Source organism: Protopterus annectens, chromosome 10.part0 (genome assembly GCF_019279795.1).
Source record: "Protopterus annectens isolate FY-2018-M chromosome 10.part0, PAN1.0, whole genome shotgun sequence".
Lineage (NCBI taxonomy): Eukaryota > Metazoa > Chordata > Ceratodontiformes > Protopteridae > Protopterus > Protopterus annectens.
Window position 1 is genome coordinate 1613214879 of NC_056744.1, and position 15002 is coordinate 1613229880.

The following is a 15002-nucleotide window of genomic DNA, read 5'->3' on the forward strand; positions in this document are numbered from 1 at the left end:
CTAGATGTGTTATTGCAATATATTTCAACAGCTATATGGAGACACACAGAGCTATATTAGCTTCATGACTCCCGTGGACTGTGTGTAATGGCTAGGTGATTTAGTTCTACATGTGAGTACAGCTGTTATATTTCGGAACAGTGCTACTTATGCAGGGTTTGTTTGTACCTGATACTACTGCAGATGTTTAAGTCTGGCAAGGATGTTTGGCCAGCTCAAGGCTGTATGCTATGCATGAACTGTTATGTGGTGTACAGTGTGCTCACCAGACATCCTTGATTTGGTGTGTAAGTGTAGCATACTGTGCTGTTACTCACTAATTGCTAGCACATCTTGGTGTACGCACAACCCTCTGAAATGGGATTAGTGCAAACAAACCCTATTACATCAGCAGCTGTTCCATTGTATAGTGGTAGCTATTTCACATAGGGCCTTGTTAGTGTGTCTCTGACAAGGTATGTTAAGGCTTCTGCAGATGTCTTACAGTGTGTGAATGATTTGTGATGTTATTACAGTTTGTATTGTAATATGTTTGGGTGTGGGGGTGATGTTGGTAGGTGTGCTTAGCAGATGCAGGTGTGTAAGAACTGCTTTTATACATAATAGCTATGTGCGTGAGGGTTCCTTCCCTATTTGAACACCTATCCTTTTGTGGACTAATACAATGGTATTTGTAGGCTGATTCATTAAGGCACTGTTATGTGGTTCCTGTATAGCATGCAGGTGATGTTAGTCCTTGAATCCCTTCAGTAATGCATCTGAATGTAAAAATGTGTTGCTACATGATAGCTGTGTATTTCTGTCATAGGTATTTGCAGTCATCATAGTTGTGTTGGTGACTGACCCTCTTTGGCTAGGGTTGCCACCTTTTCATATGGCCACAGTGGAACCTTTTTGGGACACACATCTGATTTTACAGGCCAACACAAAACCACGGTCAGTACAAGGGATAGAACTTTCCTTTCTTGCCTAATTATAAGCTTATTTTTGTAGCAGTTTAGTTGCTTATCCTGTTTCCTGTAACATGTAGGTATTTTAGATACAGAAATAACTATTGTATGCAACTATTACAGTACATATGGGACATAATTATGTCATGCAATCCCAGGACATTTGCCACATTTAATATATTTGGTCAGGACACAACCGCCCAAAGAGGGAGTGTCCCTCGCAAAGTGGGACAGGTGGTAACACTATCATTGGCTCATGTCCATAGTACATATTTGTAATAGTGTCTAGGCATATACTCTCCATATCCTTTGTTCATAAAGGTTGGTAGTGGCGGAATGTGTGATTGCTATGGTCTATGTTATACACATATATGAACATTTCAACCGCTGTATACGAGAGACCTACGGAATCCCGAAACCACAGTGTTCCAATGCACACAGTACCGGGACAAGACTCCCATACCCCACATTACTGACATCGACAGTAACTCGCAAAGGTGACATGAACATGGAACACACACATGCACACACAGACACACTGCTACCCAACACATCCAAACAAACCATCCTACACTATGTATGAGCAGGTGGCCAAGCCCCCCTACACCCTCCATGTAGGTGTCTGAGCCTCCCACACCACCCCCTACTTTAATATTCTACATCCTAGGCTGCGCAAACAGATGCACAAAGCTAACCCACAACCACACATTACAGTCCCCCAAGAACACACACCGCACACAGAACACACACTTACACACACTACAGCCCTAAGAAACACACGTACACACAGTAACCTACCCAAGCCGCAACACCAGAAGCACTAACTAACTGTCCATTAACATCGTGAGATTACACCTCGCGCATCTGGTGTTTTGGTACTGTGTTCTTTCGGACCTTAAGCCTCGGGATTACGCGCGTCGGTATGTGGTAGGTATCCCATTTATATGTACCTCCATGGTTATGTAGATGTTGTTAACCTATCTATATATCTACATATATATATGTATATCCCCATATATTGCCATATCTCTCTCTCTCTCTCTCTCTCTCTCCCTCTGTCTTATATATACAGTAGATATATATGATAATGTATATATATATATATATATATATATATATATATATATATATATATATACATATATATATATATATATATATATATATATATATATAAATAACATACACCTTTCATTGGGTACATGCCGGTTTGTCCTATTTCAACACATTCCTACCTTTTGTGTTTTATCCTGTCAGTATACACGACTGCCATTGGTACATCTCAGGTAGCTTAGTGGTATGTTATTATGATGGATGTGTACATGGTTGCATGTTCTAATCCTGGCAGTGATATCTTACCTCTCAGAGCAGGCACTGGTAGTGCAAGGGTGATTAACGCACATTTCAGTGGTTGTGTGTTCCACATGTTTATTATTCTGTGGAGAACTACCTATATATGCAAGCTGTGTTTAAGGTACACTATGTAACATGTACACATCTGTGACGATTCCTGTCAGGGATACTCCCCATTATTTGGAACTACATGCCTGATTACATTATACAAAACTCCTCACTGACACTCCGGGGAATCCTTGCAGAGTGGGTGGTGAACAGCAGCTACACCCCAGGGATCCTGCAAGTGGCTTTACTCCACAGAGGGACAGTTAGTTGATCGATGGGGTGGTGACAGCAGACACGTTTTGCCTATGCTTATGAGTGACCTCGGTGGTTGGGCATGTACCTACCTATGTATCTATGAACATGTACATACAGTATGGACACATGCTGATAGCTTAATTTACTGTTCAGGTATTGACTTACCTTGTGCCAATGGCGGTTGTGTGCACAATAGTTGAGGGCATCCTATATAGGATGCACACAGTAGACCACCTATACATGACAATTTACAGGTGGTCATGTGTTTGTGTGTGTGTGTGTGTGTGTGTGTGTGTGTGTGTGTGTGTGTGTGTGTGTGTGTGTGTGTGTGTGTGCCATCCATGTTTGTTGTGTGTGCAGGTGGAGAAGGGTGTCAGTCCATGAGTGCCTACACTGTCAGTGTGTGTGCTATACATTCCCTCTTTGCCAAGGCATGGGCATACTGGGCATGCCTCCATCTGCTTACTGGGGCTAGCACAGGGTATTCATGGTCTGAGTCCCCCTGTGCCTGTGGGTCCCTTGGCAATGGTGGTGGGCTGTGAGAGCCTTCACCATTCTGTCCCTGCTGCAGCTGTTTCCACAGGATCATATTGTGTAGCATGGCACATACTATGAAGATATGGGCACACGTTCCTGGAGAGTACTGCAAGGCTTCACCAGATATGTCCAAGCAATGGAACCATGATTTCAGCATCCCAAACACGCACTCTATGATGATTCTGGTTTCTGCGTGTGCCTCATTATGGCGTTCTTGCATGGCTGTGTGTGCATTTCTGATGGGAGTCATCATCCATGGTTCCAGTGCATAGTCAGCATCCCCCACCAGGTGGCCATATGGGATGTCCCCCCCTGGCAAATACCTGATACAGCTGTGTGAGGCATGCCAGATGTGGAAGTCGTGATAGCTCGCACATCCATGATAATGCCCTGGGCATTGCACACAACTTTGCAGTTGATGGAGGGGAATACCTTGCGGTTTATGTAGCACCTACCCTGCTCACTGGGTGGTTACTTGATGTGTATGTGTGTGCTGTCTGTTGCACCTAGTACCTCTGGGTAGTCTGCCACATGGTGGAAGAGATGCATATTGCTGGCCAACTCCTCCTGCATTAGGGGGAAGTATATGTGCTCATTGGCATGTGGTAACATGGCATCCAGGAACTGGTCGAGTACCCTGGATGCTGATGCCTGCAAGATCCCCATGATATCCCCAGTTGGCCTTTGGAAGTTACCTGTGGCTAGTATTCTCAAGCTTAAACATACTTTCGTGTCCACTGGGATTGGTTCCCCTCTGTTACTTCTGGCTCTGAGGAGTGGCCGGAACAGCTCAACAAATTGCTGTATGATGTCCCTGTCCACCCTGTAACGCTGTACTATCTCCAGATCATGTAGCCCCTGGTAGGTTACCCTGGGTCTGAACACTCGTCTCCTCCTCCGGTGCCTGAGATGGTTGTCGGCATCAACCTCCACACCACCATCAGTCTCCAACACATGCTGGTGAATCAAAGCTATGGCAGCCCCTAACATATACATATTAAAAGTTCCCTGTCTGTATACACTAATGGTGTAGAGTGTCTGGGAATACACAAGTGAGTGTGTGGGGCTTTCACACCTTATACTATTGTGCACTGGATGATGCTGGTGTAATTGGGTGTGTTTGTGGTATTCCAGTTGGAGGGTATCTTAATTATTGGTTTTACAGCAGATACTGCTATGGGAGGGGCCTTTGGTGTTGACTTATGCTTGTCTGCCATGATTCATCTATTGACCTTTACTTCTACTTTCAACCCGATTCACCTCCCATTGTCAGGCATGCATCCAGCTGCCACTTTTCTTGTATTGTGCTTCCACAACCCAGGATTGTGTTGGGAAATGTGTTATGTAGCTGATCTACTGCAAGTTTGCTTTGTTCTGCTGTGATAGTTCTCTTTTCTTTGCTGTACGGCACCTCCTCTTTCCTGTTCTGCAGGTAGCTGCTAGCAGCTTTGTTAGCTGTTGTCTATGGCCCACTGTGAGTTTCTAGGTGTTAATTACTCATTTGTACTCCAATTACCATGCTGCAGCATTTCCTTATTGTCTTCCCTTATCCATCCTCTTTCAGCTGTGGTGCGTGCCACGCACAACCGTTTACCGGGTTTTGTGCACGTTTTCATCCACGTTCACATGAACTTTCAGTTACCTTGTGTGCTCTCAGCTAAGCAAAGCTATCTACTTCCACGCCCCTATCCTGCGACTTTGCTTAGCAACACGCAACATGGATTAGCAATAATCCAATGTGCTTACGGCTACTGTGGCACGCCCCTCTCTTGATGTCATGTTTACCTCCAGGCCACTCCTCGGTGTTTAATGCTACGCTGTGTGGTACATCCTTACGCCGGCAAGGCGTTTGCAATTCAGTATTACTTGACTCATTTGCATGGCATTGACTGCTAATTCCTAGTTACCGCACGGAACACTGTCACAGACCCTTAGCAACCCTTGCGCCATGGTTGTGGTGTAGCATGCGTGCCATTGACTATTATGGGGATATCATGAATTGCATTACATTACACTTTTATGACATCTAAATATATTTTCCTTGTGATCCCGTTTGCGCTCCGATGCACTGCGGTTTTACTTTACGTTGGTGTGGCCATGACATTAAATGTTATTTTTTATATGTTGTGCATGTTGTTTTATGCCATTGGCTATATATTTAGCCATTGACATATATTAACATTATAATACATAAGTTTGGTCCGCTTTCATGGCTCCGATTTTATGTTTGACAAAATGTAAACCATTTTTTTGTTTACATTTCTGCATGGTTACGCTACACCTGCACAACTTCATCGCTATATACCTTCATTTGCATGCTACACTGCTGCACATGGGGTAACTAGCATACATGCGCCAGGAGCTGCACAGCTCTGGTGTACGCTGGCAGTGCACGTGGAAACAGCTTTTACCCGATTCGCTCGATGGCCATATTTAGTGCTAGATCGCCGACGCTACTCCGGCACACGGCGCAAGCTTCATGAATCCCGGGGATCGATATAGATATAAATGCATCCCATAATAGAAATATAGTAGCATTAAAAAAGACAATGGCCTTGCCCAGACATTTCTTTATTTGGACAGTATTGTTGCTATTGGAATTTTAGCCCTGCCTTTACATGATTCAGTACATAGGGATCTATGGAAATGTATCTAATACAAATTATATCTAAACATATTATAGTGACAAAAGTTTACCTAAAACTCATTTATTTGCAACTCATTTAATCTAACGTGTTTCAGAAAGAGAAAATGTACTAAACTGAATCCCCCGTGTTCAGGGCTTCATCTCCACACCCTCCTTATTTAAATTTACCACCTCCATGGTCTCATAACTATGGAGAAAGTGAAATATGAACAACAGTGATTCAGAGTGTATATGCTGTATTCTCTCTTTTAACACAGTTGCATGACTGTGGAGTTAGTATATTTCAATAAAGAGGTGAGGCAAAACCCACCCACATAGGAGGCCGGGGGGCTTGTCTCCTGCAAAAAACTTTTCTTTGAGGTGTATTCTCTCCTTCCAAAACATGTTAGATTAAATGACTTATCAATTAAATGAAGCTTCTCACATGGGGTGAAGGGCAGCTTGCTCCATGCAAAAATATTTATTTTGGGTGTATTTTCTCTTTCTGAATCATGTTAGATTAACTGATTTGTCAATTAAATGAGTTGCCAATAAAATGAGATTTAGATGAAATGTTGTCACTATATTGCGTTTAGATAAAATGGATATTCGATAAATTTACATACATCCAGATGATCACTGTGGATGTGACACCCTGACCCTATGTGCAAAAAAATGGAAATAAGGGGCTGTGATCTGCTATCTGTATCTATATCTATAGCTATCTTTATCTACATCTATATGTATTAATTATATATTTCTATATATATAGGCGGTGCCTCCACCGACCCTGGAAATTACCGTCCCATTAGCTTGACAAGCCTTATCTGCAAAGCCATGGAGAGGATCATAATGGATCTCATAAATAAAGACATAGGGAATTTGCAGACTTTGGATCCAACCCAGTTTGGCTTTGTCAAAGGCAGATCATGCCTTTTAAACTTGGTTGACTTTTTCGAGACAGTCACCAAGGCCATTGATGAGGGAAAGGCAGTCCATACAGCCTACCTTGACCTGGCGAAGGCCTTCGATACAATACCCCACTCGGGTATCATTGAAAAACTCATCAGCTTAAATGTAAACCCATACATCACAAGATGGGTTGCAAACTGGCTGAGTGACAGAACCCACAGGGTCAGAGTTGCTGGCGCCATGTCAGACTCAAAGCCTGTCACAAGTGGTGTCCCACGGGGCTCAGTCCTGGGCCCACTCTTGTTTGGCATCTACTTTTCTGAAGTACAAGCAAACACAGGAGGGTTATGGCTGACAAAGTTTGCAGATGACTGCAAACTGGGTGCAGTAGTCGAAAACACATCTGACACAGATATCCTTCAGAAGGGTCTCACAGAAACGGATAACTGGTGCCAGAGCCATGGCCTAAAGTTAAATGCCAAGAAATGCATAGTCATACCCTACGGGAAAAACAAGGTTACCCCTAGCTACCATATAGGTGGCAATCCACTGAGCACAGAAGAAGTTATCAGGGACCTGGGGACCCAGGTTGACAGTAGCCTTTCATTCGACACTCATATTGCTAAAGTAGTTAGGAAGACCTTCTACATTGCCCACCTTATCATGAAGGGATTCACATCTAGATCAAGGGAGGTCATAGTCTCCCTATACTCATCACTCATCAGACCAATGATTGAGTACAATGCCCCATTCGGAATGTATCTGACCCGACACTTGCAGCAGCTGGAGAGGCACAAAAGTTCCTCACCAAAAGGATAAAGGGTCTCAAAAATCTGTCTTATGCTGCCCGACTGAAAGAACTCCAGCTCTATTCAGTTGCCTACCGCTTGCTCAGAGGTGACCTGTGCCTGACATACAAGGCCATGTCAAACCCAGATTTGATGAACATGCTTCACCTCAAAGAATCTAGATCCCTCAGAGCCACAAGGGTGGGAGACTTAAACCTCGACACGGTTATTAATAGGACGTGCTGGAGGGATAGATTCGTCACCCAAAGACTCCCTATGCTGTGGAACAAAATCCCAGTATATGTGAGGCAGAGCACCTCACTGGCCTTGTTCAAGAGGAATCTTGACCAATGGATGGGAGATCGCAGATACACCCCAGGGATTACCTCAGTGTCACTGCTTGACAGAGGCACAGCAAAATAATGGGCATAGTTTCTCCAAACTAAAGGGGTGGCGTAAGCCACAAAACTATGGGCTAGGCTTGTAAATGCCCTCGGGCAGATAGCCTAGTATGAACCTATATATATATATATATATATATATATATATATATATATATATATGTATATATATAGATATAGGGTCTATATTATATTCTCGAAAGCCGACAATGTTGTATCTGACATTGTCGACACGGGAATATTGAACCCTCAGAATCTCAATCGTGTAAATGGAAATCTCCGTAAGGATGCAATGTAGTGCAGTCTCGGAGTTGGTATATTTAAGTATCGGGGGTGTGGGGAGTGCAGGGATGCTTTTTTTTTTTTGTCTTTTTATAAGGTCGATGTCTTATGTTGTTCGATGTTTTCAAATGTCGATCTTATAATATAGACCCTATATAGATATATATATATATATATATATATATATATATATATATATATATAAATATATATATATATATATATATATATATATATATATATATATATATAAATATAGATATGTGTGTGTGTGTGTGTGTGTGTGTGTGTGTGTATCTATGTGTGTGTGTGTGTGTGTGTGTGTGTGTGTATCTATGTGTGTGTGTGTGTGTGTGTGTGTGTGTGTGTGTGTGTGTGTGTGTATCTATGTGTGTGTGTGTGTGTGTGTGTGTGTGTGTGTGTGTGTGTGTGTGTGTGTGTGTGTGTGTATCTATGTGTGTGTGTGTGTGTGTGTGTGTGTGTATGTATGACAGACGAGTTGTCAAATGAGGTTGTCATTCCTCAGCTGCAGGACCATGCAATTAAAGATACTGCAGACCCTTATATCTGCCCCAGTCTACTTAGTTCCCCCTTTAAGCATGTCCCTTCATCTATTTGATAACATAATAAATGTCACAGATGGCCAGCACCATGGAATGAGAGGTGCAGGGTATCAATACCTGACAGAATACTATTCAGAGTTCTAGGGCAGAGGGCATCAGAATTAGTGAGGGTTTCACCAGAATAACCGAGGCTGTCACTAGAGACAGAGTAAGCACTAGGGGGCTAAGAAAGTATCCAACAGGACAGGTCTTGGTCGGCAGAGGGTGTCTGGTAATTATAAACTAAGTTACTGTCAACATGATGTGAAAGTCTTTAAAATTTACTTTGTTTCTTAACTGGCTTAATGAGTTGATCCTTCTCAGATCTTTTTCAACCATAATTTGGAACACATACGCAAAGACTGATGCAATATATATGGATAGCTTATAAAAGTCAAATCAGCTGAGTGTTTGGGAAAGTGGGAAGAAATTAGAGCACACAGAAGAAACCCACACACAGAAAACAGATTATGCAAACTTTAGAGATGGAAACCAAACCCTAGTCCTGTGAGGCTGAAACCCTATAAGACAGTTGCACACCAGTAAGGAAAGGTGACTGGCTGAAAAATGTATACCATGAAAATCCAACAAAAGCCAGCACTCAAAGTCCATGAGCCAAAATAGATATAAATTTATTTAAACCAACCAAACACAGGCTGGCTTCAGCATCAAGCCTTCATCAGTGTTAGATTTTCATGCAGAAACCCTAACCAGTTGTTTTGCTCCCTGGTGTCTCATAGTTTTAGGATCTGGATGCAGATTTATTTCTGAAAGGCAGGACTTGTTAAGACAAAGCTATTAAGTATCATGACTTTCCCAAGCCAGAGGTAGACCAAAAGAGTTGGACCTGGGCAAGATGTACCTGGACTTTTGCAAAACCTTTAGTACCATGTTATTCCATGGGGTGGTAACAAGGTTTTGGAGGCTAGGGTTGGTGAACAGGATGAGGCAGTTGGTGGCAAATTGGTAGAGATTGCAGACAACAGTGCTGAAAGGGCTGGCATGCCCACATCACAAGATCTGGTAATGGGTCTGGTCCTGTTTGATGCTTTAATAATAAATGTAAGCAATCATCTGGAAAGCCAGGATTAGTCTGTATACCAGTGATACCAGAATGGATGTTGTAGTTGATGGCAAGAGGCATTGGGCCAAAAAGGAATCTGGAGAGACTACTGGACTGTTCCAGGACATGACAGTGTAAAGTGATTTGATCACAAATTATTTCTTACCTTTGTACAACATCAGGTAGTGCACAAAGTGCTGAATGACATTTTCGCAACTTTAGCAAATGTATTTTGCAGCTACTTTTTGGATGGAAAAACTCTTTATGATAGTGTTTTCTCTATGATCATGTCACTAAACTTAAAGTAAATTTTTAACCTTAGCGATATCATGGCAGAAAAGCGTGAAGTACATCAAAGACTTTAAGGGACACACTGCTGCGCATGCACAGAGGTGTACCCATTAAAGTTTATGGAAGAAGTGCCCTCTCTGCCTACATGACATCAGGATGGACTGCACTAATTTATTTTGGCAATGGTTTAATAAAATATCTCAGTAGCTTTTTATTTAAAAACATCCAAAATAAATACTAAACTAGACGAACTCAAATGCATCATGGCGGTTGACTCACTAGATGCCGCAATGCATCCACGATCATGACCAAATCACTTTAAGCTTAATGTAAAGAAGTACAGAACAATGTATTCAGGAAGATGGACTGCCTTTTCAATGGGGTCCTGCTTAACATATTAAATATAAGACAGACCAGCGAGTCATAATCACTTCAAGAATGAATCTCACAGCCCAGAAGAAGAAGACAGTGATCAGGGTGTGAGAAAACAAAAGGAGGAGTGATGGATGAACTTGATTTTCAGGAAGAAATTGATTGCTTTGCGTATTGGGAAAGGCAGTCATAATGAAAAGAGATTGGCTTATGAAAGACTGAGAAGGTCAACAGGATAGTGAAGGGAAAATGTGGCAGCTGAGAGGGCACCCATGGTACCACAACAGCAATGTCTAGTGATCAATCAAGCCATTGCAACCATGTTGATTAAGTAAGCTGTGGCAGCTATGGTGGTAAAACAAACCACAGCAAGAATGAATGGTGGTTACACATGCTGTGGCACTTGTGTAAAGGAATAGAAGGGAAGGTGAAACTAGTAAGTAGGCCATTATTCAGGTATAGAAGGTAATGAAGGAATGTATGCAATGTACTGACATGCTGCAGAAGGGCATTAGGCAATGTAAGGTCATAAGGGACAAAACGGAGACAATGGATTCATTATTCTCCTGTGTGTTCTACAGCAAAAGAGTAAAGGCACTGTTGGCTTGATAGGGCAGTGTGCTTGGAAATGAGAAGAAACAAGCAGATAGGATAACAGTGAACTGGTTATGAAAGGGCTCATCTGGGCTTTGGGGTGGAGGTAAATCACAGTGTTAGTGTATGAGAAGTAAAACAACTGGAGTACCTCCTGCCAGAAGTATTGGCAATAATGTATTTGTTATTTTATTTTTGTTAACTAGAGGTGGGTACTTATCGAAGGCTGACCATTTGTAGTCTTAGACCTGGGAGCACTAATAAAAGATAAGGAAAAGATGTACACAGTACGAAAAAAAGAGAACATCAAGGTAAAGTGCCTCACCGAGTAAAAGTATAAATCCAAAGAAAAAGCACAAAGCGAGGCTCACCACGACAATTAAAGCAGACAGCTTATTTCTTATTCCAAAAATCACATTGACGGTATATATATATATATATATATATATATATATATATATATATATATAGAGAGAGAGAGAGAGAGAGAGAGAGTCAATTATTACAGTGACTGCAAATCTAGAAATCTAGTTTACCTAGCAGTGTGTCAAAGATGTAAATGTTTTTACGTGGGCAAGGCGAACAGGACCCTCAGGGAGCGAGTGAGAGAACATATGTACGCGATAAATAAAATGGATGAAACCAATGCACTTGCAAAGCATGTTGTACAAACTGATACTACATATAGGTTTGTTTTCATGGTGCTAGAGATAGTGCATAAAACAGAGAAATTAGGAAATATTAAACAGCACACTGAAAAACAGGAGGGCAAATAGATTATCAGACTACAAGCTGATAAAGGTCACGGTCTGAATGAAAAGGTCTCCTGGATGACCTTTCTAGCAGACCGTGCATTGCCCCGTTAATACCTTGGTTATGCACTTTCATATTTCCTTGGTCTGTTAATGCATTTATATCCCCAGAGAGTAGGTAGTTTTTATGTAGAGCTATGGAACACAGTTTTTCAGTGCAACACCCAGGATTTCTTACATGTGAATGTGTTTTATATTTTAGTGAGAATTTTGAATGCTTTTATATATGCTTTTTTATATATGCTTTCCATACATAAATGTTATAGAGTGTATGTGCATATATTTGATGTAGACAGTCCATTTGAATTTGTAGCTTTAAATTGTAAATGAATATCTTAATTGATATCCATGTTTTATTGGTTGTTTTTCTTACAAACTGTATTTAAAACGGTTTTTAACAGTTGGTTTTAAAGTTTGATGAAGCATTTTCCAAGACGTGAAAGCACTTACTATACTGTGGTCTTTGGAATAAGAATTAAATGGTCTGCTTCAATTGTCATGCTAAGCCTCACTTTGTGCTTTTTTCTTTGAAAAGATATACACAGAACACAAAACTCAGAAATGAAAACATTTGTCAGCAGTTGTATATACTTATGAAACATTGTAAAACCAATGGGATGAAAATCTGGAGTTACAGAGTTGTTGAGACATGAAGCAGGAGCAGAGTTGTGCAACACAATTAGATACGTATTTACGTAAGAGATTTCACAGGTTAGGAAGTGGTATAAATTGAGAGATGTTCGTTAGGCAGCCAAATGAAGCAGTAGCTGCATCTAAGTAATACGTCCTATGCTGCAGCACTTGCTAGGGTTTTGTTTGAGGGGAAATTGCTTGATATGAGTTCATAATACAGCCTATATGGAAGTTGCTGAAATACATGATGGAAGGAGTTGCCAGAGTTTAGGTCCAAGTCCTGAGAAACTTGTTGTCTGACCAATGCAGCTTAGTTGAGAGGGTCTGCAGTACTGGATTGACTATTGAATTTATAAGTGGGGTGGAGGAAGTTTCTTGGTGGAAAATTTATAGAGAAGAGAGCCTAGTAGGAGATATGATCTACCAATAAGGGACAGCCATTTTCCTTGCAAAAAACATTTTGCAGTGATGTTCCTGTTTTAATTTCTCCAGGTCTTTTGGATTTCTAATATAATGATGGTAATGGACCCCATTCCTGAGTCACAGTATGATTAAAGTTCATTTGAAGTTAGCCAGTAGTGCCCTTTGCAGAACCCTCAATGTGCCCAGAATTGATCCCTTCTGCAATTCATACGGAGTTACATATATCTGTAACATATCTAAGTACGATTGTAAATTCTTATTTTATAAGACCCGTTGCTTCTACTGCTACTGGAACTGTCTGTATATCTTTCTTCCACATTGCCCTCATTTCCGCCAGCAAATCCTGGTATTTTATGAAATTGTGTCTCTCTGTATGTAAGGCACTGTAATCAATGGGTGCAGCAATTTCAATGATCAATGCTACTTTTGTCTTCTTTTCATGGGTTACTATAGCTGGTTTTCTTGCATCTGTTTTTTGAACTGTTGGTAATGGGTGATCTCATGTGATGTAAACTTCATTTTCTATAATGATTTTTGGCTTGTGTTTCCAGTGCTTTTCAGCTACTTCAATATTATAATGTTTGTACAATCCACAATACAACAGTCTTGCCACATTATTGTGAATTTCAGTATACAGTCCTTCTGCCATTAGTGTATCACACCCAGCAACAAGGTGTGTGACAGTTTCCAATTCTGTTTTACAAAACCTGCGTGTGTCTGTTTCCCCCACTTGCTCAATGGAATTTGTAAACCATTATGTACATAGACCATTATCCTGCATTGCCAATATTAACTTTTCATATTTTATTTTAAATTTGCCTCTCCTTAACCATTCCTGCATTTGGTCCTGATCGACATGAGGTTCTTCCAAGAGTTTTCTGTACTTGCAACTATATTTATGTATTTTCCACATTTCATGCCTTCTTATCTGATCTTTCACCTTATATTCTTTCTTTTGTTTTTTTTTTGGTACATTTGGTCAATGCCTGATTTTTCTCTACTTGTTTGATTTTCACTCCCACTTGATACTAATATGCTTCTGCTAAACTAAGCAGAAAAATATTCTTCAACTTATTCTCCTTATGTTTTAAAACTTTCACTATGTTTGGATCTTGTGAGGTCAGCAGATATGTATGCAGTCCTATGATTTGTAGATCTGTACATGCAATCAGTTTTGAGGAGGAGCATACCTGCTTAAGAACAGGGAATATATAATCTTGGTATGCACTAATTTTTATAAACTATTTGATAAGCGTGAAGCATTTTTCTTGTTTTCCTGTCCAGCTGATTCAATACCTTTTGGGGCAAGTCAACCACTACAAATATGTAAGTTACGAAAGGAAGAGCAAATTGGTTTATAGTTTAAACTTTTGTTCCTAGGTGTCAGGGAGGTTTTCAATATTAATTTTAGTATTCTAAAATATTCCTTACTGAGTTCTGTTCGCATTTGTTCATGTTTTATTGTCGATCATTCATCAGTTCCCAAATATTTTTAAACTCCCTCCTGTTCAAGTTATTTTATATCACATTCCTATCCCAGATTGATATTTTCTTGGTGCTGCAGTTTTCATGCTTTAAAGGTTGCACATTTATCAAGACCAAATTACATTTTTATATCATCTGAGAAAGTTTTGACCACTTGTAGTTGTACTTTCAGTTCATCATCCGATGAATATATAGTCTTAAATCATCCACAAAAAGAAGATGAGAAGTCTTTACTCTTTTTTTGTTTTCTGGGAGACAAACTGTAGCCTAATCTGTTAAGTAGACAGCTTAATGGGTTAAGGACAAGACAAAAGAGCAGCGATGACAAAGAGTCACCCTGGAATATCCCCATTTGAATTTTTATCCCTAGAGTAATAATTTGTCCTTTATCAGGGCTTAACTGCAAAGTGGTTTGCCACTGTTTCATAGTCACTGTGATGCAATTGATCAGTGTAGAGTGTATCTTATACATTTGTAAGCATTCTTTTATCCATGAATGTGAGATGCTGTCAAATGCTTTTTTGTCGTATATCCATGCTATACTTAGATTTTTCCCCTTTTTACAGTTTACTATT

At 40.6% G+C, this 15002-nt stretch overlaps 1 protein-coding gene across 1 annotated transcript in view; it reads left to right on the plus strand.

Annotated features, from left to right (window-relative positions):
• The window catches only part of LOC122813791 (protein mab-21-like 3), a 153298-nt gene that overhangs the window by 30921 nt on the left and 107375 nt on the right, over positions 1 to 15002 (plus strand). The gene's annotated exons all lie outside the window — the stretch shown is intronic.